The sequence below is a fragment of the Nylanderia fulva genome, unplaced genomic scaffold, assembly GCF_048542155.1.
Source record: "Nylanderia fulva isolate GAGA-0341 unplaced genomic scaffold, ASM4854215v1 Scaffold1, whole genome shotgun sequence".
NCBI classification, from domain to species: domain Eukaryota; kingdom Metazoa; phylum Arthropoda; class Insecta; order Hymenoptera; family Formicidae; genus Nylanderia; species Nylanderia fulva.
Window position 1 is genome coordinate 9,126,788 of NW_028189192.1, and position 23,908 is coordinate 9,150,695.

At 38.1% G+C, this 23,908-nt stretch overlaps 1 protein-coding gene and 1 long non-coding RNA gene across 7 annotated transcripts in view; one reads left to right on the forward strand and one right to left on the reverse strand.

Annotated features, from left to right (window-relative positions):
• Lar (tyrosine-protein phosphatase Lar) overlaps window positions 1–23,908 on the forward strand; it is a 306,701-nt gene that overhangs the window by 38,195 nt on the left and 244,598 nt on the right. For 5 of the 6 annotated variants that reach the window (XM_029314434.2, XM_029314440.2, XM_029314437.2 and 2 more), the window contains exons 1-2: window positions 1,582–1,775; window positions 2,693–2,738. The gene's annotated coding sequence lies outside the window, so the exon portion shown is untranslated. Of the gene's footprint in view, window positions 1–1,581; window positions 1,776–2,692; window positions 2,805–23,908 lie in introns of those variants that run through there. The other variant, XM_029314443.2, reaches the window with a different exon arrangement.
• Window positions 4,143–23,908, reverse strand: part of LOC114939968 (uncharacterized) — a 44,014-nt gene continuing 24,248 nt past the window's right edge. The window contains exons 2-4 of the long non-coding RNA XR_003821369.2: window positions 6,100–6,271; window positions 5,813–5,972; window positions 4,143–4,721 (exon numbers count right to left, since the gene is read on the reverse strand). This is a non-coding gene — a long non-coding RNA (uncharacterized LOC114939968). The remainder of the gene's footprint in view (window positions 4,722–5,812; window positions 5,973–6,099; window positions 6,272–23,908) is intronic.

Genomic DNA, 23,908 nt, shown 5'->3' on the forward strand with positions numbered 1-23,908 from the left:
CCCGGTGGTGGAAAGTCACGTCAATTACGTGATATCGCGTCGAAGCTAAATTTTAATTGCTCGCTCGCACTGTACTCCGCGCTCCGTTAGCGGTGAGTGTAACCGGATAACCGAAAACGAGCCAACTTGAAACAGTTTTAAATTCAAGTTGGAAAGTAAGCAATTAGTAATTCCTTTCAACCAGTTTCTCTAACGGGCAGAAACTTTGGACTATCCTCTAATTGTGAAGAAACGAACGATGAGAGAAAGAGAGGGAGAAAAGGGAGAGGAAAGGAAAAAAAAAAAAGGATGACATTCGCCGTTGAAAGCGAAGGCACGTGTTTCAAGTATCTTCCGAGCAAGGAATCCTTGATATTAATTAGATGAGCTCGTAACTCTGAAATCGGAGAAGTAAGAAGCCGAACTTCGTTTGGGAGTTCGTTAAAGGAGTTACTCGCGTTCGTATGGCGGTGGATATCCTAACTCGCGTAACGACTCTTAACGCGATGGTCTCCTCGCTCCTTGCAGCCTCCTTCGTCTTGTAACGAACGCAAAGTTCCTAGCGTGAAACACACCCTTGTGTGCTTACAATTTGTTGCACGCGACAATTTGTTGCACGCATGTCGCGAAGCTAGACATTTTCTCGCGCGCGATTTTCTCTCTTTATATATGTCGCTCTGAAACATTTTACGAGTGCTATCAGCTTTAAACGCGCGTTCTATTCTTTCGAAAGCTCTCTCTGCATTGCGAAAAAAGCTGACCAAACATTTTCATCATCTCTAAAAATCTCTGTTAATAATATCCTGACTTTTATAAAAACATGGAAATTATTATCCAGTTGTAAAAATGAAAAATATATTTTTTTCTAGCTTATATTCTTAATTAATTTATCCTACGAGGCAATTAACAGAATATGAACCAAACTACTATCGAGGAATGTAATATGAATAGCCATTTGTTTCATAATACTCGTTGTTATGTGTCTACATTATTTTATATGTATATTTTTTGTTTTAAAGTCAAAAGAGATGACTATTACTGTAAAAACTTTTGTCGCAAAAATTGTCGTTCTATTTGGCTGGACTTTTAACACAAGCATATATCAAGTACATGCATTTGTGTAAAATAAAATCGCATCAAGTGATGCGTTGAAATAGTTATAAGTAGATTAAACCATATTTTTTGAAAGTCATATTCGTGGAGCCATCTCTGACTATTTCTGTGTAAATGTACGAATAATTTTTAAGTAACATCACTGAAAGTTTGATTTAATTTTAACAATTTGAATCAATTAATCCAAAATTGACGAATAAATATCTAAATGATTAATGACTCGATCAAATTTGTATTCGTTCTAAAACTAATTACAACGTGAGAAGGAAGTAGTCTATTGTACCGACATATATTATGTATCTATATGATTTAATTAAATTCTTGTTCTCTTTATATATTCCGGATTTCCTGTTAGGAAACCAAATAATAAACTTGGAACAAAATAAAAAATTAATAAAATATTTATTTATGTCGATACAACAGACCGAATCGGCCCGCTCTTTTTGTAGATGCTTTCCAAATTGTTCACTAGGTAGAGCAAGACGCGGCGTAGCACAATATGGCCGCCTAGTATTGGCATCACTATGGCAATCCTCTTGGCAGCTTCCTAACTATTACCTCTTTTATACATTTTACACGAGTTTTTTAATATCAGTGCCTAGGAGATAGGTAGTGTGCGTGCGCATGTGTGTTATGATGTAATTGCGGCACGGTGAGGTGTCGGAAAGATCGCCGTAAACGCGGTGAGTGTTTTTCGTCGTTCTTTATGCGCAGTACTCAGCGACTTGCTCCGTTTTGCGCTGTCAGACAGTCGGATTTGTTTACCAGTCCTCGGGCGTAAGAATCGATTCCACAGACTAGTCGCGACATGTGATTCGAAAAAAAAACCAAGCAGCAATCGTCCGAGCGCATTCCGGACAATGAAGTGAAGTGGAGTCGCGTGTGTTAGTACTGTCAGTCTCGCCGAGTCTCGTCAGTGCGCGCGACGTATAACCTCTCTGTATATTTCGCAAAGTCAAGTCAATTTTTCTCTCTTTCCACTTTTTTTCGATATTTATGGCTCTTTACCGAGTCGCGTTACCCGGAGTCGTTGTTCCAGAAAAATTCCGTCGCGTGATTTCGCCGTCAAATGTCGTCGAATGTCGCGTGAATGTCTCCAGGTACGACGAGAATGTAACGCTAGTAAACAATCGGGGATTGTTTATATACCGATTCCACTACGCTACGTCGACGACGTCCGCGTGTGTGCGGTCATTGACGCGCCGGTAGATAAACGAGCGTCACCATAGTAACCCGTTCGTCCGCGAGCGTTTCGCGTATTGTGACAGTTGGCCAGAATGCCGAATATATCGAATGTCGTGGGCGCGAGATCGAACGCTCGTCGCTCGTTCAAGTATTATTGTGATTTTATCGTTGTCGCGTTTCGAGACGAACGATTCTTCGCGTGCACGTCGTCCTCGTCGTCTCGGAGTAAATCGCGTCGCGAACTGACACTTCGACACTGTCACGCTTTAGTCGGATATATATAAACATAATTGCCAGTACTTTTAAATGTGACAATATGGCTAAATATAATAACGACGGCGTTCCTCGAAATGCGAAGGAACGTATTGATTTTTCCATTGAAATTAATGTGTGTCTCTGTAATGTTTGCTTTCAGGGCGGACCTAACCACATTCCGAGAGTTTCTGAAAAACGACATACAGGTGCGTACCGAGAGAGACATCCCGTGGAGGGATGTTCCAAGTATCCGAGCAGTAACGCCGACAAACGTATGTTTATTATTATGTTGTTTATTTTATATTTTGCATTTCTTGCTGACCAGAATGATCACACATATACGCATATAGAAAATAATTTTAACATCTCTATTGTCTTATTTTTTTAATTATAAATTATTCAAATCAAATGTTACACAATTGAGATATATTTTTAGAATTTAATATTTGCCTTGTGTATACACTATGTCTGTAAATGAATATTTATAACAAAATGAGTATACTATAAATATCAATTACATATATACATAATTATTTGTGTTCTATATATATTATATGATTTTATATTTGAAACATTGCAGAGAAAACACAGTTGTTTTACATTAAACTCTTATTTAAGATTATTGAGGATTATTTTTAAGAATCATGTATTTTTAATTTACTAGAGATGATAAAATTCTTATCAAAGAATGTACTATGTACAATGCATATATATGAGGTCTATTTTGTAGCTGAATTTTGTCTTTGTTGCATATATTAATTTGTGCAAATATAAATATAATTACTTTTTGCTTTACTTAGATTCTTTACTTCTTATAATGTTTACATAAACATTTATTCAGTTTTATATTTCTGATCTAATTTATATATATGTTATTGTTAAAATAAACACTTTAATTTAAACTATTTTAATTTACAATTAATATAAAATTTATTTATATGCCATATATATAACACCACAGCAGCTAAATTATAATTATTAATTATATAAAAATAAAAAAAGAAAATTATAAGTTTGCACAAAGGTTAAATATTTTTCTTGTATGAGTTATGCATGTAACAAACTATTTTATTTTAAAACTTTAAATTATTATTGTATTTAACAAAAGAAGAAATTCAGTTATTTATTATACTTTTATCATATAAGGCTATTTGATACACGTTGCTACACTATTAGCAGTACGTTATATTTTATGATATATTCATTACGAAAATTGACCCCAATTTAATTTTTTTATGCTGTGATATATTTTTACAATACAATTCCCAATTCTTGAGCAGTACGACTCGTTTGTTACGAGTACATGAGACATTTTCATTACTCTATTAAGATACCATTGAAATGAATGCAATAAAGTTGATTTGAGATGTCTGATTTTAATTCAGATTTGATCAACAAACATTAATTTGCATGTACAAAAATGTACATATTTTAGTATAATTAAGAAGATTAATTTCATAAACATATCTCGGTGAAAATCATTATCATTTTTTAATAATATTAGATAATGCAAAAACAAATATTATTCAATCTTATAAAATATTTCAATCTTTGATTTTTTTATTGATATGGTTTTATATGAAGCTCGAAATTTAAAGATATGTACGATATATCTTACATTCGAAAATGGAAATATATGTATATAAGTTGTTTGTGCATAATCACGAAATAGGCGAAAGTCTTTCTTAGACATTAATCTTTCTACTACAATTCTATTACAATTATTTTGTTATATAAGTTCAGACTCAGATATTATTATTATAATTAACTATGTCGACATTTATCATTAATATACGGTTGTTATGTTTTAGCGATACAGTCAAGTTTTTTTTTAAACATACAAATCTTTCTTAATATTTAATATATGCATTTTTGTACCATTCACTCTCTTGTAACTACAAAAGATATGTGCTTTAAAGCTTTAAAACTTTATTAGAGAATAGTAGAAAACTGTAATACGATTTTACCGACTCGTATCGCAACATAACACCGTTCCTGGTAACTTACGAACAAAGGTAAGTCTTTGATACCGACGGCAGCCAATGCATTTATATCGGGTGTTGCAAAATTACACCTGAAACTCGTGTATCAACCTCTGCGTTACCGACTTGCATATCGGTAATAATCCTTCCTGTTTGTTGTTACTGACTTCCGGTTTCCGGTTGTTGAAATGTCAGTCCACAGTTTTCCTACAATCGAAACATTTATTTATTATTGCTATAATAGAAAACCTTACATCTTATATCTACAATAAAAATAAAATAAAAATCATATCATTCCATAATAATTCATAAAATAAGGCAATAATCTAAATATAGGAATTATAGTTTGAAAAAATAGTAATAGTTTACATCCAGTTGATATAGAAATTTTTGCAATTTAAAAACAATGAACAAAAATTAATTTAATCTATACATATATACAGTTTGACTTTATCAGAAATGAATATAATTAATACTTTATTTACTGCAAATTACGTTCTAAAATCTACTATTGCGTTAGTCAGTAAATACATCAGTAATTTACTGACTTAAGGAGGCAAAAATTTGAATCAAATTTATATCTAAAATTTATCCGCAGTTTTACTTTGACTAATAACGCGTTTTGTGTATATTTTGTGATGGGCCTGTTCGTAACACGAAAGAATTAGCTGCTTGTGACGGATTAAAATGATATAGTAACATAGCAGCGATGTGAATAAATGGAAAACGAAAGAAAGAAGAAAATTACGAGTTAACGTGAAGTGGAATGGCTTGTGGATGGGTTTACGTTAGTGTACACGTGAACAAATTTCCGACCGCGCACGCGTTGTCAGGTATTATTTTTAATCACTCGATAGTTCGCCCGAATACCCGAGTGCGAATCTCGAGGCAATGCGATTATCTCGTAATTGGATTTACGTTTGGCTTCCACCTGTTTTCATGCAGATACGCCGCGTTCGTTTCTTTTCACATCGCCGATAGCGCCAAGAGGTGCCAATATCGTTTTTTTCTCTTCACTTTTTTAATGCAGCAATTCACGCGCGTTAACCTTTAGTGGTTCTCCATATAATTCACATTATAATTCAACAACGCATTTTCCGACAGGAAGATCATGAATTGTAATGTTTCAACATTATAAATTGTAATTTATTTCTAAATTATAATATCTTCGATCAATTTTTATATTTGACACATAACTTCTTTAATCTTTAGAAAAAGAAAGAAAAAAGAAGAAGCAAGCGAAAACTTAAAATAACAAAAATTTTTTTAATTTGTTTGAATTGCAAATTTATACTGACACACACATCCCCATATCCTTTTAAATTGACCATGAATCATGAATTCCCGATCGTACGAGGGAGCATCTGGTACTCTTCGCGTATATTGTGTCAAAAGGGCGAGAGATCTCAGGAGGGTAGTAAACCAACAGCCAATAATCGATCATACGACTCGGTAACCCTATATAATAGTGTATAAAAGAAGAGATAAGCATTATAAGCATTCAGCATTGAAACGCGTGACATGTATGTGCACATGTACATATATTAACAATCTCTTTCATATGAAAACATTGCCGTTTTTATACCGTGAATTAAATTATTTTTGCTTCCGTTCTCTTTCGTTTTTCCAGTAATTTATCCAATTGATAACTGGATATTTTTTCCTTCAATTTCCATTAAATGAGTATTTTTACTTGTATCTTTTTCTCGTGGCTTAGTGAGGTTCTTATATCTTTATACACTGCTATTGTTAAATACCTGAAAAGAGAAATTTCTGTAGTATTTTCATATAGAATTCGAAGAGATTGTTAAATTATAATGAAGATAGTGAAATTTCTTCTAATACAAGTTTTTTAATTCGTTTTGTGACATAATTAATGAAAAAGTGATTAATTTCAAGTGTAGGATGGTAAAGCTTACGGCACCATCAGATTTGAACCGCATTGCTAGGTAAACTAAACCGGGCGAGAGGACGACAAGTAACTGACCGCAAGAGTTTTTTTATTTATTTTTGTTTTCTTTTACGCGAAGACCCCATTCGTTCATTAGACCTGACCACCCATGCAACACGCTCGCGTAGATCGAAGTTGGTACCGAGTTTTCTCTCGGACCGCATGGCGTACATCTCTCATTCTATCTTCTCGCTGATTTAAAATTTTCTCATTCCATCCTTCTTCTAAACCGTCTGTCCTCACATTGATAATTTAAAATAATTTGAAAATGTGATCGCATCTAAACTTTATATTTCATATGTATTATTTCATTCTTAAAAGATTTATTTAATTTGCATTATATAAGCCATCTTTATATTTTATGCTTTTTATCTTGGTTAAAAATGAAGGGACAAGCAAAATTATACATAGGGAGGGATATCAACGGAATTAAATTTACAGCGCTTTCTTTTTCAATTATTTTGTATTACAAATGATTTTATAATATTTATAAATATTTAAAACGTCATGTTATTTTAGCTGTAAGAATATTTTGCTCTATATTCTCTAAGAATTTACAATTATTATTTCAACATGCCTCGTTCTCCTTCCCTTTTTGTATAATTAATTCTCGCACGCTTTGTCCAAGAGTTAGAACGCATTTTCGTGGTGGGTTGATCGCGTTATAAAACATCCCAGTTTTCATAGTCGGTAAGATTGAAGCAACCGAAGTGGAAGTAAATCTGAGAACACGCGTTTGATCTTAAACCGTCCAAACTATTTTTGATGCCGGTGCATATCCGTTCTTGCGAGAGAGTGAGAGGAAGAGCACGGCTCTTTCATTGATTAATACAGCAAAATGCCGCGCGTACGTGCTTAAGCCTGAGGCTGTATGCATTTAATTACGTAATGTCAGACACACGGTGTAGCTAAATAAACATGCGCGTAACGCATGCGGAGATGCGTAGAGTAATAGTTTAACGTAGGGACGATAGTGGTAATAGTAATAGGTAGTATTCGCACTGTAAGCATTTATATGCTTTGCGAATCTTTTGGCACTGGATACCTTTGAAAGTATGCGAAATTGCATTGAAGTTGAACGTCGGTGCAGCCACTCGAGGCTAATATTTCGGTAGCAACGTTGATCTTTATCCTCACGTTTGTATCTCTCTCTCTCTCTCTTTCTCTCTCTCTCTCTCTCTGTCTCTCTCTTTTCTCATCTCCCTTCTATTCTCTCTATTCCGCCCATCAGTTGTCCCGTGCTTGGCAGCTGCCTCTTCCTGCTGCTTCCGTGCTAATTAATTAAAGGACGAGAGACAGCGCGGCCATAGTGTAGAGTAGCGAGAAAAAAAAACATTTGCCAAAGTTGACCCGTTTTTCAAAGACCGTAATGTCGCCCTCTACGCCGTTCGATTGTTTTGTTATATCGATTGGAACCTACCGCGAAAATAATCTTCCATGTACTGTTCTCTTGTATTACGTATATACGTCGGGCGAATTACAAATGTAAATTGCAATTGCAGCAGCTGGCTTAATAACGCGTTTAACTCTTGTATTACCAAGGGACTAACAAAATTATCGCTTAGGGCTTTCTACCGTACTTTAATGTCATGTAAATAATTTTCATCGTCGTCTTATATGTTGTTGCCTATTGAGCATTACAATTCGAAACTGCTCGTCCCGATGTAAATGATGTATCACGCATGAGAAAGAAAGAAAATGCCATTTCGGCAAAAACCGACCGACACGCGCGGTTTCATTACTGTCACTTAAGACTTAAGCCTAGCTTAAACTCCGCTACAGGCGATCGTAGGATTTGCCGTGTTAAAGCTAAGCCACCAAGAAGCGCCGTGACGGTAAGGATACAACAAAACAGACCGTCATTCGCACGGCATATCCACTTTAGAGTTCTCGCAAAAGTTGTTCGTTTAATATTGTTTACACGTAAATCCGGTCTGATGGAACTAGTGCAGGACAGAGAGTGAGAGAGACAATTTAATTGCTAAAAATGCGGAATCATATTTCCACAGCTTTGTCCGCTCAAATTTTTAGAGCGGATTAATCGACTTTGCATGTTAAAGCATACGGTCGACAAAATTAGTCTCGGCAGAAGTAATAATTATTTATTAGGCTGTGCTAATGATTAATTTACTGTTTATACAAGTATATATACATATATGTATACCTATATGTGGCATGTGAATTGTATATATAAATGTAGCATATATCATATATAGTAATATGGCGAGATTATATTGCGCGAAAATAGAGACCGTTCTATCGCCTGCGGATAATATTGAAATGCCCGAATCTCATATTATGCTTTCGGAAAAAAATTGGATATCCGTAGGCAAGAGAATCCAATTAAAAGATATATTAATACATATAATTAAATTTCATAAAATTTATCGAACGCAATCAACTCGATGCTCTCTGAATTTTTACGATATAGTGAAGTTTTTGTAATTTTTAACTTATAATGCATGATCAATATAAAGAAAATAGAGTTAGGAAAGAAGAAATAGCAGTTATGATAGGAGAAAAAATGACGATTTTTTTTCTTATACATCTTATTGTCAATTTAAAAGAAATAATCATCTTTCTTTTTTATTTATTTATACGTTCCTTGTGCGCACTGCATTTGCGATACGAAAACTACATTTCACCACATTCGGTCGGTGCTTGATTCTTTAAACAGGAGAACTAACTTTAAACGCTAATTGGTAGAGTGCACAAGTCTCTACTTGAACATGAAGCAAAGTTTCGCTTTTAGCGTCGATATTTCACCGCTGCCTAGGAAAAATGTTTCGAGTAGAGTCAACAATTTTAATTCGATCTGATTGAATGTATGAAATTACGCGATACAATATATATTATTATTTTTGATGCGGTATTTCATCGCGAGATGAAGTTTCGTTATATTGGCGTAGTTAGCGGTCCATCGGCTGCTGATATTTCAACGAAACCACGAGCAGCGAATCGCCCAGTCAAAATTGCAAATATTGACGAAACATTACGGGTGTTCCGCAAATTCGATAGGCGTCCATAGGCATTTTGTGTAATGGCTGGGATGGATATGTTTTTACGCAGGAATTTCTCGCGGATGTGCGGATACGAAACACGCGTACTCGATCGTATTCCCTCGTGTGAAAGTACAATCTAATTTACGTAGAGTTTCGTTCGCTAGCGTTTCGAATATACTCGATGCATGATAAATTATGCATCAGAGTTATAGCTATTGCTGTATTCTATCGAATTTTTATTTGCGGCTTGCGTTTTGCGTTTTGCTTTCTCTTAAACATTAAATTTTTGGCTCTTTATAATGGAATATTTGAACACAATATTATAACGTGATTTAGAAAAATTTATATTGTGTTATTAATATATTTTTAATGTAATTATGCTAACAAAGTATATATTAAAACCTAAAATAATCACAGTTTAATTTTTTGTTTATGCAAAAACATTAATTATATCTGTCAGCAGAGTGTAGATTGCGGAATATAATTCTCATCCTCGATTTTAATCTGTGTAAAAACGATGCTCATGAAGATAAAAAATGACGTTGAAAGCAAACTTTTTTTCCTGCGTATGCTAGCGAGATGCCTCGATTATCGATTTATCATCCTTCTTCGTCCGCTGATTCTCTTGGTCCATATTTCCCGGTCGCATATTATCTAGATAGTCATCTACTATCGCTTTAGAACGTTACCGGTTAAGAAATAAAAGAAAAAGGAAATCGAACGAAATAGATAAATGACGATTTTATATAGCCTAATACTCGGCTATTTATTGCATATGTATTATACATCGCGTTAACAAAAGAAAATTTGGAGTATTTTTTACGCTTTATTTTCTATTATTATCAAAAATTTATAATTACATAGAAGTAATAGGTAGACAATAGAACTCTCTTAAGGGAAAATATCTATTAAAAATTACAAGAAAAAATCTATTGAAAAGATCCATCTTTCATTTCTCTCGAAATAGACTTAATAACTAATAATGAAGAATCGCTGAACGATAAAGAGATCGCTTTTCCTTAACAAGCTGTTGAAAGATTATGTTCACGGAACTGTCATTAAGGGTCGATATAGATATAGACAATGGATGTCTATAGCAAAACAACGGTATATATGATGTATTATATGAAATTATCGCAGTCGCTCAGGTAACGCGTGAAGGATTTGTCCAAGAGTTCACTGGCATAATAATATTAATATCGTGCCAATGCTCACGGTATGACGACCAGAAATCGTGCAATCATCGGCACGCGAGAGTACGCCCTGTTACCGTTGGCGATAAGAACTACAATCGCGACGCCGACAACTCAGTAGTTTCCATTCGCGAGCCGACAAAACAACGCGTGTGCCACGGATTGGGATTATTCGAGTCGTCGAGCCACATTTCGCTTTCCCTCACGGGAAATTTCCGAAACCCGGTTACTTGCGTCGACATGGAATTTAGTTTGGCACGGCCTTAATTCACTGCGTAAAATTGCCACCATTCGCGAGTAATGGAACGTAGAGAGGGATTCTCGGACACGTAAAAGTAGGACTGATTTCATTTCGCGGAAACTCCGCGATCAATTGATTCGATTGTCCGAAAGTCCAGTTATCGTGTAGGAAGTAACTGTATTCCCGATTGGCCTCGACCATTGTAGAATTAAAACAGTGAGAAAATGATCCCAAGAAATTTTTTATCGCGAAAAATCGCACTTTCTTATTTTTTCTCAATAATAGAAAAACGTCTTGCGATACAAAAAATATTTTATTTACTAATCTAAATTGTATTAATTGGAAAAAATTAAGAATTTCCGATATTGTGTGGAATATATAACGATTTTAATTCGAAAATTGGCTTGATATTTAAATTACGAATTATATTAGGTATATGAATCTCTAAATGCTGACTGTCACTGAAACACGTATGTGTGCGCGCGTGTGTGTGTGTGTGTGTTATTTATATTTGCAACTACATACGTATTCCGGATAGGTAAGCTCTCCCGTTGTCGCTGAATTTCAAGGCACGCCCTAAGACGTATCCGGTACACGTATGAAAGTGCAATAAAGAAAAGTGGCGTTCGTGCTAAGCTCGAATGCGCCAGCCCACGCGCGACTCGCGCACTCGTTCTCGTTGAATTTATTTTCGATCAAAGTGGCCATTGCTGATTAGCGCGACAATGGCAGCTTTGTTCTACGATTAACGACGTTTTCTCCAATTCCACCCATTTCGTGTACCCTTTCCAGGTTCCCGATAATCGTACACTCGAATCCGGATAAGATTTAAAGAGCCATTCTCCGAAACTTACGAGGGCGCTTAACTATATGTAACGGTTTTCATTAAATTTTAAACCTAGGTACTTACGAAACGCGTACAACAATACTTGTCGTTACAAGATTCAGCTATTTACGATTGCATATAAAACGTAACGATGCATCGCGCTGTCTCAAAGCCCGCCAGAGCCGCCTCGTCTCGTTTTTATCGTCACGAGTAAGAGCGCCGTCCAATTTCATCGACGTACATTTTTTTCGCGAAACGATGTATCGCACATTTTGAGATTATCTACCCGTTAAGATCCCTCGAGAGATAGTATAGTACTGCGAGAAGAAAGGAAAAGTGAGACTTTAACGGATATGATTATAGCACCTTTTTTAAGCAAACCCTCCACGAGAAAAAGTGCGTTATCTTTTGGTGAGAGATATCTAGGTAAAAAAGAAGTTTTTAACGTAGTTGATTTTTTTCCGAGCAAAAACTTGCGAAATCGTCGATATAGGGATGCTGTTCATCGCTTCTTCGCGTAATAGAACAGGAGAGTTAAAGCTCTGGGGCTCTGACGAAGCTTTTGACCCTTTATCCGTGCAATTACATTCGCATCGATGCCTCGATATCTACCTCTCGCGTGGTACTCTCTAAATAATGAAAGTAGTCGAGATCTTCTTCGGAGGAATGCAGCTGCTTTTTTGTTCTTTTTTTGTTTTTCTTTTTTTTTTTTTTATTTCTTTGCCGAGAGAAAAGCGTTCGAAACGGAAGTACAGAATTAGATAGTGAAAACCGCCGGGCGCATGTCGACAATTCCATAGATATTTCGAAACGAGGAATGCGATTGTTCACAGCGCCGTCGAGAGGTGCCAATATCTCATGCTATCGTTCAGTATTTTACCGAGTAATGAAAATATTTCCTCTCAATGCGATTAACCGTTTACATTTTTTTCCTCTTCAGTATTTTCACTCGACAAATTGCTTAAACTATACGGCACGAGGCATGCCGTGCGCGCATTAATCGAGAACTTTGTTATTTAGATTGTTATTTATTGTTCTTTTTACTCTTTTCAAGAGAGCAGGGGATGAGAAAATCGTTGCAGCATAAAGTTTTATGGGACATAGCCGGCGCATCTATTTCGCACAGCGATGATCGATGCGTTCAATATAAACGAGGTAATGACAAAGTATTTATCACGGGTAGCGAGAGTATAGCTCGTCGCGCTCTCGTAAACACGAAACAGCGTGAGATAGCGTTGTGTCGGTTGTGCTTTGATAAACCTGATGATAACCAAGCGGATTCGCGGCATCTGTATATAATTACTCTACGCGGCCGGATATATGCGCAAGAGGCTGCTTCTTACGCTTGTACGCAATTTAAGCACACGCGTGTCTACACCGATATCGGTTTCACTTTAAACTGTACCCCAAAGTGTCGGGAAATTTAATCATGAAGATTACCCTCATAGAGTGTAGGAGGTACATGGTACATGTAGATACGATATAGCATGCGCCATCTCTGTGATTCTCTTTTCTTCAGGGAAAATTCCGCCATCGGATTCTCATAAAATCTCATCCCATCCATTTTCGTGATTAAATACGAATTTATATGATTTATACGATTATTTTAATTACATTATATATGAGTGTGTCTAAAACGTTTTTAGATAGGTCAGAAGATTGTTGATGAAATTGTTGACTGTCATTTAAATATAGTTACTGGTAAAATAGGATCACATTATTATATTTTAGAGTGTTACATTAAAGGATCAATCCAAATCTGTCAATGCACATTTTATTCGTAGATTTTACACATTTTCGAGAATTATTATTAAACACTTTTCTAATATTAATCTTCAAATTACAAATATGTCTGAATCAGTTTATATAGGAAAATTTTTAAAGATAATGTTTTTTCTACTTGCAATTACATTTGTAACTTATTTATTATCAATTTTTTTAATAATTCTGTTAAAAAAATAAGTGGATAAAGGAATCTTTAAAGAGAAGCTGTCGATTTTTGCCGTTCATAAATATTAGGTTGAAAAATATCAAGTATTTTGTGTCATTTATTTTCACCAAACTTTTATTGTGCGGTTTTTTTTTTACTTACATCACTTTTTTGTAATTGTTAATATTGAATACGTTAATATTGAACTTTACAATTATGTTTCGAAAAAAATTTTTGTAAGGAAGAAAGCTCTCGCCTGCAAATTCTTCAAAAAAGCACACCCTCGAGGTCGATCTGACGTTCTATCGTACGGTTTCTCCCGAGATATTTCTCGCGGTCGATTCAGCGATAAAGCGCCTGTCGGAAGGAGAGCGAAGCCGCGTCGAAGGCGGGTGTTGATTGGCCGCCAATCGCAAAGCGCAGCGGAAAACCTCGAAGCTCGCAGTTGGTACGCTGTTGGAGGCTGTTCGTGGATTAAAGGCTTTTCTTTCGAATTTCACGTCAGTCAGCTTTGCGCCTGGGATAATCCGGGTGCTGTATTCGCGGCGCGTATATAAAATAAAGATCCGCCACGTCTGTCGTGCCAGTTGCCCGCTTAATAACGCTTAATAAACGGCGACCGATCTGACGTGATGCGCGCCTTTCTTTTTCTTTCTCTCTCTCGTCAGTTTTCTCTCGCGATCCTTCTTTCCGGAAGCTTTTATACGGTATACGGATTATGCTCTTTTACGCGCGTTTGGTACGTGCGACAGGGGTGGAACGTAGGGACCAGAAAACTTATACGAAAAAAAAAACGGAGAAAAACCTGTTTTGCTATATATACGAGATGAAGTTGATAGGAAAGAGCGAAGTTACCGCGCGATTTGATGAAGATACGGAAAATATGTACACATGGAATGCATATATACAGATTATAAGTTATTACGGGCGTTACATTTCTATTATAAGCATTTGCAGCATTTGTATTATTTATTTTTAGTTAGAGTTTGATATGGTATTTGACGAACGATTCTATATATAACTCGAGTATATATGAGCAAAGTTTTGAGAAAACAAAGTACTCTCCGCGCAATCGTAGATTGTGGCAGGTAATAATTAATTAGGCTAATTGTAATTATATCCAAAAGTTCGATATCTAAAACACAAACGAAATTGATTTGCACGTAACTACCTTTTGTAAGTTTTAACTTTCAAAGTTTACGAGCAGGAGTTTTGTCTTTTTTGCCTCATCAAGAGTAGCAACGGGAGTTTATTTCGCTAGAATTTACTCGGTAATTAATTAACGTGGCGAAGAAGTAGCTAATGTCGAAAAGAAGTTTTATTCTCGTATATATACGTGTAGAAAAGAAATTACGCATCACGTAATGTTCTTTCTCTCTCTTCCTCCATCTCTTACGATTTTCCATTAATTGCTAAACAAATTTATTTACGATGACGATATTTTTGTTATCGGTTTCGACGACCGTGGCGAGTTTGCTTAATGGACCGCGTTTACAACTTCAATGGCGCGTTGATCGAAAAAATTCAATGATTCGGAATTTTATCTGCTTAATGTAAAGATTATATTGAATATACGATAGAAAAACAAAAAATACACATGTAACATTAAATGTGCGATGTTACCTAAAGTTAAACATTTTTTTTAACGTAAGTATAAGAATTCAAGTATTCGAATTTACCCCGATAATTTGCGAACCGATCACGATGATGAAGTAGATCCCCGATCATGCACTTTCTCCTCATTTCCATCGCGATCGACGATTTTTTTCCCCGCATATTCGTTCGCCACTCTTGTCATCTCTTCGATAGAAGTGCTATCGAGCGTAACAACCTATCGATCAACATGAGAGCTGCACCCTCCTTCGACAAACTCAGACGCGACTTTTGATAACTTTAATCCCCCACCCTTTTGCGTTCTAGTAGGGCGCGAGCGAAATCCTTGGATCAGAACGGCTGTAACCATCCCCTACTACCACTTGGAAGCTTTCCTGGAACATGAAGGTATTCCTCGCCAAACCAAACTACGTGGCGGTCCGTGTTGAACTAAACCGCAAGCCGTCGGCCAATTATACGGAACCCTAATAATTTAACCACGTGTCGTTGGCCTGTCTAGATTTGGCCATGATAACGCTCTAGTGTGCGAGGGTCATTGTATGCAGCCTACGACTGCAAAGGGTTGACTCGCGCCCGCCGATCCCCGGGGGATATTTTATGGTAACGTTATGGCTTACTAATAACGGGTTACCGTCGCATTTTAGAGCTGTTAATCACACAAGCTGCACGGTTGCATGAAACCAACGAACGCGTAACATCGGTTTGACATCGAGTTTGAAACGAGCTCACGCACGCGGAAATATAATAGCGAACTTTTTTACAATCAGTAGAGCTTGCGCCTTCAAATTTAATTGTCGATTTTTTTGTATTTTCAAGATTTACACAATACATTTTCAACGGCGGTATCGCGAAAGTGTTATGAAATTTTATTCAGTATAAATTTGACTCAATATGCGTATGTACATGTATAAATGTAGAAGACAAATAATATAAGATAAATATTATTTGCAAAAAATATATATCTTTTGCAATTTATTAAACGCGAGTTGGATACTTTGAGAAAAACTGTTTCAAGTAGAACGCATCTACATACGATATAATTTAAAAATTGAGATAAATGCTTCTTTCCGCAAAGTTTTTCGCAAAAGTCTACTTTCGTAGAGAGTAAGCTGATTTATTTAGAGGCGTATTTGCGCGAAGTGCTTCTATCAACTTCGTCGGAGATTTACAAGTAAGCGCCTAATATTCGTCTTCGAAGTTACTCGGCTTTAACGTCCCTATACAATACTATTAGCCATCTCATTCAGTCGCCTCGTCTCGGGAGTCGTGATTATTGGATCAGTAAGTTTTATTGCTTCCTAAACAATTCTCGAGATGCTTAACGAACCAATAAACGTTATAGGTCTGATAACTGTCTCGTACAGTGCCGCGCGAGACGGCGTTAGTAGTGCTACGCGCGTTAACGGGTAAAGCAAAGTTTCGTCGTACTTTGTAAAGCGCGTCGAGAAACTTTTTCTCCCTTGCGGCTTAGCACCTCACGGATTTGTCGTCGTGCTCGTTGTTATTACGGCGCGAGGCCGATATGTGCCGTTATGGAGCGCTTTCCAACTAATGTTCAAGATACAGGGGCAACTCTCCGCTACACCGAAACTTTCTAACTGCATTAACTCAACCGTACGTGCGCCACATTCCTTGATAGATCGTACTTGTAACCGCCTATTTCGTCCCAGATTGATTACGATTCTAGTAGCGATTGCGTTAATGACGAACTTTGCAACACAGATCGGAAATGTAGCCAGGCGCGCTTGTCCTTTGATTTCATTTACAGCATACGGAACATGACAAGTTTCCTTTCATCTCTATGGATCGTTTGATTAATTTGAAGTCGACCTATTCATGGCGAAAATTTGATTGGACGATCTTTTTGTGTCCGCGACTTTTTACATTTTAACTTTAAAATCTTTGCAACTAATTTTCAAGTTGAAATCCTCTTGAAGTAAAATCCGTTTGAAGTTAAATGAGGAATAAGACTTTTATCCCTTCATCGGTTACTTTTGAAATATAAATCGCAAAAATTGTTTTTAATTTTTGCGCGACCTTATAATTGGAAAAATTATTGTCGCTTAAAAGACGTATATTGTGTTTAAAAAAAACTTTATTTACATTGACAGAAAAAAATAGTTATTATAATATTTATAATTTTTTATGATATGCATAAAATTATTATTACTGTGTATAAGAAATTATTATCAATATTATAGCAATGGCACAAATAATGATTATAAAATGGAAATCTCAAATCTAATTATTTTATTATGCAATTATAATGGCAAATAAATATCACATACATTTTTCTCTCAGTGTGCAAAGAGTTTCAAAAATTATTCATATATGAGAAAAGAAGTATGAGAGAAACTCGAGAATCTCAATAGATCGATGCCGTGATATTTTTAGAAAGTAATGTTGGTAAAGTGCTGCAAAGCGATCTTCCGATAATTTTCCCTTCCAAAGTTACGTGGATGGCTTAGATATTAAAAAGTACCCGTCTTCATTGTTGAACTCTTGTCTCCTCAGACTTCATCGATCATCGATTATGATGTGAGTATTCGTGATGGAACTTCATCTCGGGCCGTTTCCATCAGGGGAGTTAGAGGAGGTCGAAGCGGAGAATAGGGTAGTGAACACGCTTCCATTGTATTTGTCCTCTGTCTTCCCCTACCTATCTTTAATCCTCCTATTTTCTCAGCTTTTTTTAACTTGCCGTTGGCTCCATCAAAGCGCACTTCTGCTTCGTTCTTGACTCGGTTGTCTTTTATCCTATTTTACGCGTGCATCGCACCGCGGTTTTCCGCAGAATTTCCGCCGGAGGCACACAGACAAAAAATATCTAGCAAACGTTTTACGGTCGACGATGAATTTTCTGACGCTTGAATTTTCTTTTTCCTTTTCTTTTATTTTTTTATTATTTTTTTTTTTTTTTTTCACAATTTGACCGAGTGTGTCGCACGACGCACAGGTCATGATGGAAGCGTTCAATCAATTCACGTATCGATACTTAATTGACACAGTTTATATACAAATATCGATAGTTTGAGAAACATGCGCGCGTTGTATCGGATCGTACGTGAAACGCTGCTGCTGTTTGACTTGGTACAGTGTCAGTGGCGCGAGTAAATACTTACATTCCTTTCGTATCGCATAGGCTATAGGATAACAATACACAAGGGAACTGTTTTACGGCATTGTAAGTAGACTCGCGTGGCATTCTGTAACTGTACATTTCCATACTGTACCTGACCGCTCTCTCGCTTTCCCGATCTCGCCCCTCGCAAATACACCTGGCTCGGGCTTCCGTAGGGTCCTCGTGCGGCTTTATATTTTGCTCTCTTCACGCGTGACGTCATCACCAAAATACGTGAGCGGCGTTAGAAATTGCGGGGCAACACGTATAGAGAGTCATGGAAGAGCGCGGTTTCAACGAGCGCGGCGGGAACTACCCACGAAGGAATCTCATTCCGAAAAGAACCGCTCGTTCCTCGAGGCTACAGCTATTCTTATAAGTTTCTTAAAAAAAAAAAAAAAAAAAAAACGATGTTTAGTATTTTCACACAATTCGATCTTCAATCGAGTGCGCACTTTGTCGACTACCGGTGTCACTGTGTTCAAGAGTACTGTACGTTTCGTTAGAGATGACAATGAAAAAAATAGCGCAGAAAGAATCGATCTCGAAACGCTAGCGCGAAAAATCGTCGGCTCTATTGAAAGAGAAATCCGTGGAATTTCGAGGACCGAAGGAGGCGGCGGTATCGAGTTTGGCTCTCGGTACCTGTGTAGTCCCATCTAGAATTCAATGCAATTCGATGGAGGAAAAAAAGAAAGAAGGGAGCGAGGGGAAAAAAAAAAAGGAAAATCGTAATAGGAGGAAGCGACGGAAGCGAAGCCCGAGGGAAACGGATGGGTTTTAATATCGCGGGGCTCGACGGAGCCCGACGGCGATAGTTATAACGGCGGCGCACGCGGACTTGCTAAGCCTTACAGATTGTGGGTTCGAGACTCGACCGAGTAAATCATGGCGTCACACGGTGTGCCATCAGTTTGCGCTTTAGGATGTGCCAGAGCCCAGCTGCCAAGCTACCCTAGCGGATCATCCCCGTGGGATTAGCGATACTTCAATAAACTCTCTCGTACCTTCCCGACCCGAACGAGCCGTGTGCGCGAGTTCAATCCGCCCTTTCCGTCTTTCTCTCTTGCTCTCTCTCTCTCTCTCTCTCTTTCTATTTGATGCCGACAGAGGCGAGAGTAGTACAAGTTCGTGAACGCGAGTGCGCAAACTGCATTTAAGTGCAATAGGATTTAGTGGGGTTAAATGATTATCCAGCAGTAACCATTTAAACAGCGGCTCGGCCAAACGACCGACGGCTATTCTTTGAGCTTGCGTTTCATTTATCCGGTGACGATGACGGTGGAAAATTCACGGAAGAGAACGTTTCCATGATATGTCGAAGGAATACGGGCGCCATTAGCGTCATTTCCGCCGTTAGTTAAAACTCCCCGGGAGAAGAGATTTGACCTAGTTACCGATGCGCGCGTAACCCTGGGACTTTCCGAGATCCGAGTCATTACTTATGTATGGAAAGGAGCAGTAGACGGGTAGCAAAAGAAAAATGGAGCACGAGTCGAGCGGTAAAGGTCGTGAGTCTTGCAAATGAAACTAATATTCGCGCTGACAGGGTCGATAAAAGGCAAGAGAGCGAGCAGCAGCAGCAGGGAGGCGAAGAAAAGAGGCGCTGCTTCTTCGGTGTGCCCGCGCTAAAACTCACGGAAGGAGTTTAGGTTTTTATACAATAGATTTAACTTGATCCCCTGCGTTTCTCTCGACCGTTCCGCCGTGGATGTGAGCGGAGAAAGAATATCTATTTCAGAGGTATCCGACTCTCCGAGGTTACCGCTTGCCCGTTCTTCTTTTTTACTCTTTCTTACACGCTCTTTCCTTCATCTTACAATTCGGGATTCTTCGTCTTTTTTTTTTCCTCTCTTTCCTGCTCCTCGTAGTCGCTGTTCGTGCGCATCTAACAGCGAGGAAAGTATTTTTCGATATCGCCGACGCGACAGGCACTTACAATTATTTCAATTGTAAAAAATAGTTTGTTCCATTTTGATAATCACGATCACATTTATTTTTTTTATTTTATTTTTTTTCACGCGAGAATCATCTATGCGTGCATTCCAAATGTCGCATGACTCGTACTTTGAAATGTCGAAATCACGGTCTCGACTACCTCGCGCGCGCTGCTGCAAGATATATTCGTCTTAATTAAAATGTATATTTTCGCAGGGCGAGTTTATTAAACGGCCGAGACGTAGTCGCGTCTCTATCTCTCTTTCTTCACACCGTTCTCGCATCGTCGCGTCCCTTTCCATATTTCCGCCAGTCCTTCTCTTCGTCTCCACAATCCCTCTTCTGCGCCTTATATTTTCCGCTTTCGCTGCCTCGCAAAGTCTAGTAGGATTTAACGTGACTGACGCCCCAGGATCAACCAAATCAACGTATGTAGGTATACCGCGGATTAAATCCTCCGCGAAGTTAACCCGATGTACGCGGAAGAACGAGCAGCGTTTTGTTTGTGTCGGGGAATAATAACGAGTATATCCAGGGAAACTCGTGTTTTTAGTTACAGTTTAATTATTCCATTCTGGCCGGTAAAGAAACTCTATGTAACACTATCGAGTTTTAGCGCAGCGTGTATGTGGAACCGCAGAGAGAGAGAGAGGGATTCTCTGAATTTACTGTGAACTGCGCGAATAAAATTAGAATCCACAGTACTAGAGATACTCAGTCAAAGGATGTTTGTCCTGCGGACGATAATGATCGATGCAGTTTATATAGGTGTGCAATATTAGCCGACTTACCGTAAATGCACATCGGTTAGATCGTCGCGTGACGATCATCGTAAACAACAGCGCAGGAAAATACGATTGTCTTGAGATTTTACGAGATTACGTGTATATTTCTGCATATGCAAAAATGGCAATTATTTATACATTTTCAACAGTAATTTTAGTCTCGCGGAATACAAATGATGCAAGAATTCCAAGTGCGAAAATAAGTACATAGTATGTGTCGCACGATTTTTTCCACTATTTTTTTCTTTTTATTCGTCTCGTTACTCTCGCGATTATTGCGATATCTGTAAACATTCGTACAAATTATAAACGCAATAACATAAATAATTTGATAAACTAAACGCACATAAATTTTTATTTCGCTGTAATTAAATCTCAAATCTAATTAAATTAAACGAGATATAAAAGAGCAAAATACACGTTCTCGCGTCTTAATCATTTCGTCGAGTCAATACGGATAGGTTCTCCAAGGGCTTCTCGTTAAGGAATTCGTCGCGCTAATACGATTGGTATCTGTCGAATCCACGCGACCTCATCGCCATCGTCCTCTCTGTATATTCACGGGCACTTGACGTTGCATTGTTACGTACGGTAGGTAAACACGAGGTAGTTATCAACACTGAAAGCTAAGTCTCGTTAACCGTTCCTAACAGGCGAATGCGAAGCATCCTGCCATTGAATTTGATGCTTCGCTCGGGAGACCACCTTCCCTACGTGCTGTCACGTCTGGAGACATTTGCTAACCCGCACGATGCACCGTCAGATAACACGAACAAGAGGGTTGCACGTAGCACCCAAGGACGGCGAGAGCGACGCGACCGAATGCTCTCGGAACACTCGCTCGGTTCGCTTATGTACGTACTAATCCTGTGTGTGTGTGCGCACATCCGGTTAGTCCCTCATGGGGCGCGGCGTTACCGCGTTATTTACGTATGACGTGCCTCATTATCGGGTTTGCACGCTGCGGCTTGAGAAAATTTCGACGACGTCGCTTATACATCGCGCCGGAAGAGCGATCGCGTTCTAGGATAGAGGAGGGTAAATTTTCATAGCTCGGAGGGAGACATTTGTTCGCGATCTCTCTCGGCGTGCAAGTAGGCTTCTCCGGCGTCGGCACGTTCCTACCGTTTATCCTGGAACTCAATGGATTCTCGCGCTCGTCGTAAAATATGATTAAATGTAAACACGTGCCACTCCCCATCAGTTAGATATAAACACCCCGGCGTATATACTGCTGGAAATACCACAATATACTATGACGACACAACTATACACTGCATATACATTCGATGTATTGAATATCATATATGTATTTCATCGTTAATGACGAGATTGTACATATCGCGATGGTGTAATTAGGCATTCTGATGCACGCAATTGCGCTGTTTCGGGATCACGGTAATGAATTTCGCCGTTTTTTATGCGAACAATGCAATCTTTTTTTTGCTCATTTTATCCGCGTTACCGCTCTTTCCTATCTGACGCTTCGACGCTTTCTTCCGAATCCGACGCCGTGTAATTTATGAACGAATCGCCGATCGATAATCTGATAGAATCAACGTAGCGTTCGCTTTTCCGCGTGAGTGCGCGCATACCGTGCAATTTCCTCGGACAATGGAATCTCCTGTTTCTCTAACGTAGGGCTTCGAAAACGAAGTCATTTCGCTATCGGGAGTTTTGTATTTCATGTCATCCTCGGTCTTCTGTCCTTTCAGTTTCCCTTCTCGCGATAGATGTTTCGCCAAGGATGCCTTTTTCGTCATTTCGCCGCAGTTTCGTCCAAACGATCCTACAATTTAAGATTGACTAGATTTCTATACATCTTCGATATCGAATTACCTCCGCCACGATTCACAATTTATTACATCTTATAGAACTCCCTATACCCGTCTTCCAGATTTGTACGCTCTTTTTATTGAAACTCGATCGTGCTTATTCGCGACGGTTTATCTTTAAACCGTGACTTTCTTTTCTGTACGAACTGTCGTTTGACCTATTTTATTTAAGCGATTTCATAAGGAGGATATATGCGATCAATTAATTGTATTCTCGCGCGCTAATTCGGGACATCTCGTGAACTTTCGTCCGGAATTCTTGACCGTACTATTTCTATTACGAGGAACACAAATTTACAACTGCGATTGACATTATTCCAAACGTACGTTTTCACGCGTATTATTTATTTACGATTCATCGATAACGCTCAGATTTATTATTGTGTTGCGATAATTTATTAACGATATTCTGCTCGTCGATAATATAGTACATTATTACATCTGTGTGTTCAAAAATTCCCGTTATTAGTTTTGACAATACGTACCTTTGGCATTTCACGGATACCGTATAATCAAAGATAGATTATTTATTATGTTATTATTACGTCACTCTTTGAACTTTGTTATTGGATAATATCGACGGATATTGCAAGCGATAAAATGTACAAGCACACCCGGAGAAGTCTAGGAAGGTACGGAGCAACGTTCGGTCGTTATATGGATGACACCACGGGGTTGGATATGTTGTAAGCCGCAACAGTTTATTAGGCACCCCACCGCGACCTTTATTAGCCTCCTCTATCTCCTTCATAAACCAAGTTACACGTTACGGGCGTGCACGTTCATGGACACGCACACGCGACGGGAGATGTGACACGCACTCACGCGTGTCTTCGCACGTTTATTCCGTACGGGGGCGGCCGTTTGGGCTCCGTGACGAGAATCGCCATGGGTTCGTTATTAACGTCACGTATGCAGACCGACCTCTGTTTTATACCGCGAAAGTTATACATCATAA